This window comes from Anoplopoma fimbria, unplaced genomic scaffold (assembly GCF_027596085.1).
Source record: "Anoplopoma fimbria isolate UVic2021 breed Golden Eagle Sablefish unplaced genomic scaffold, Afim_UVic_2022 Un_contig_10393_pilon_pilon, whole genome shotgun sequence".
NCBI classification, from domain to species: domain Eukaryota; kingdom Metazoa; phylum Chordata; class Actinopteri; order Perciformes; family Anoplopomatidae; genus Anoplopoma; species Anoplopoma fimbria.
The window spans coordinates 60,001-62,083 of NW_026549560.1; positions in this window are offsets into that span (position 1 = coordinate 60,001).

A 2,083-nucleotide genomic window follows, 5' to 3' on the forward strand; every position below is an offset into this window, starting at 1 on the left:
TTATCTTCAAAATTCTTGGTTCATTCCTCACTACACACCATATTGTGAAGTGGTGTCATATATATTGTATACAACTTCATCCTAATCCTAGATGAACTGGCCAACAAGAAAAAATGAATCAAAAACAGTATGTGGCCTTATTAATTCACCTCTTTCAGTGTAATGCAAATGTCCAGCACTCCATGCAACCAAGTGATAAGTGTCGTATCTTAACAGGCCTGAACGCGTCAGAGCACCGGCTACCAAGGTTCATTAACACCTTTTGAATTACTTCAAATCTGTACCTCAAGTCCTTCGGATTGTCCAGTTTAAGAGCATAGATGAGCCCAAACAGAAAGGCAAAGGCAGCTTGGAAGTCGCAGACATCATCTGGGAAAATCTGTTCCTCAATAACCAGGGCGATGCTTATTGTTGTTGGACTTGAGCAGACCGTACCGATGTCATCTTCAACCACTGTGAGCGTTCCATGTTTAACTCCGTTCCTCCCGGTCTGTATTCTAGAGAAAAACAAGCATACAGAACTAAAATGAACATACACCCCCTGTCTAAGGCTCCTTGTTTTCTTCCAATTCTGAAAAAAACAATTTCAAAATCAAAATACATTTTTGGTCAGTTCATTTTCTGCAGATATCACATGAAATATTAAGTTAGTGAAGATGAGGGTTTGATTAAAGTTTGCATGAGTGTTTTCTTGCCATGTGACCTTAATGACGTTAACACAGTAGTCTCCCTCACAGATAAAGCTCGACCTGGTTGAGCTGTAGACTTTGTGTGGGTAAGAACATCAGCTGTCTGAAAAATACAAAATGAAGATTAAAAAATTAAAATCTGATTGTCTCACACATTGACCAATTTACAATTTCTAATTCATAAATATTGAATGCAATATTAAAAAACAAAGGCATTTTTCAAATGAATTTGGCAAAATGCTTCCAGCATGGTAGCGTTCATTTCAGGTTGACTGTATTCACTGACTAAAAGAACCCAGGTTTCCCACTGTATATATGGGCACCATGTTTCTGGACATATGAAACACCACCACATCTCACTGTGGACGGGGAATGAGGCTTTGGAAAACAGCCAACTTGCTCAGACAGCCTGAAACTGAGTGTGAAAACACAATAATGTTCTTTACATGAATTAATCCTTCTTACGGATATAACAGATCATCTTAAATCATTACCACGGTGAGAGTTCTGTTTCTGGCCTATATGACTACTGAAAGACAAAGGACATTACTTCATTCATTCATACATTCACATGCTGCTTTAAATGAGTCCTGAGATGGCATATACAGTGTGCTGGTGCACAGAGGTCTTAAAAGTCACACAATTCACAACAAAATGTGACCTACACTTCAGGTTTACCAGACTGTTGATGTACTCTTCAGAGGCACTCTGTATACAGTATACAGTATACAGTATACATAATACAGTATACAGTATACAGAATACAGTATACAGAATACAGTATACAGTATACATACAATACAGTATACAGAATACAGTATACAGTATACAGAATACAGTATACAGAATACAGTATACAGAATACAGTATACAGTATACAGTATACAGTATACTGTATACAGAATACAGTATACAGTATACAGTATACAGAATACAGTATACAGAATACAGTATACAGTATACAGTATACAGTATACAGTATACAGAATACAGTATACAGAATACTGTATTATGTATACAGTATACAGTATACAGTATACAGTATACAGTATACTGTATTATGTATACAGTATACAGTATACAGTATACAGAATACAGTATACAGTATACAGAATACATAATACAGAATACAGAATACAGTATACATAATACAGTATACAGAATACAGAATACAGTATACAGTATACAGTATACAGTATACAGAATACAGTATACAGAATACAGTATACAGTATACAGGCCCGGCAGTGTTCAGGATGCCTCTGGTTATGTTTATGGTTCTGGTTCTGGTTCTGGTTCGGTTATGCCTCTGGTTCTGGTTCTGGTTCTGCCTCTGGTTCTGGTTCTGGTTCTGGTTCTGGTTCTGGTTCTGGTTCTGGTTCTGGTTCTGGTTCT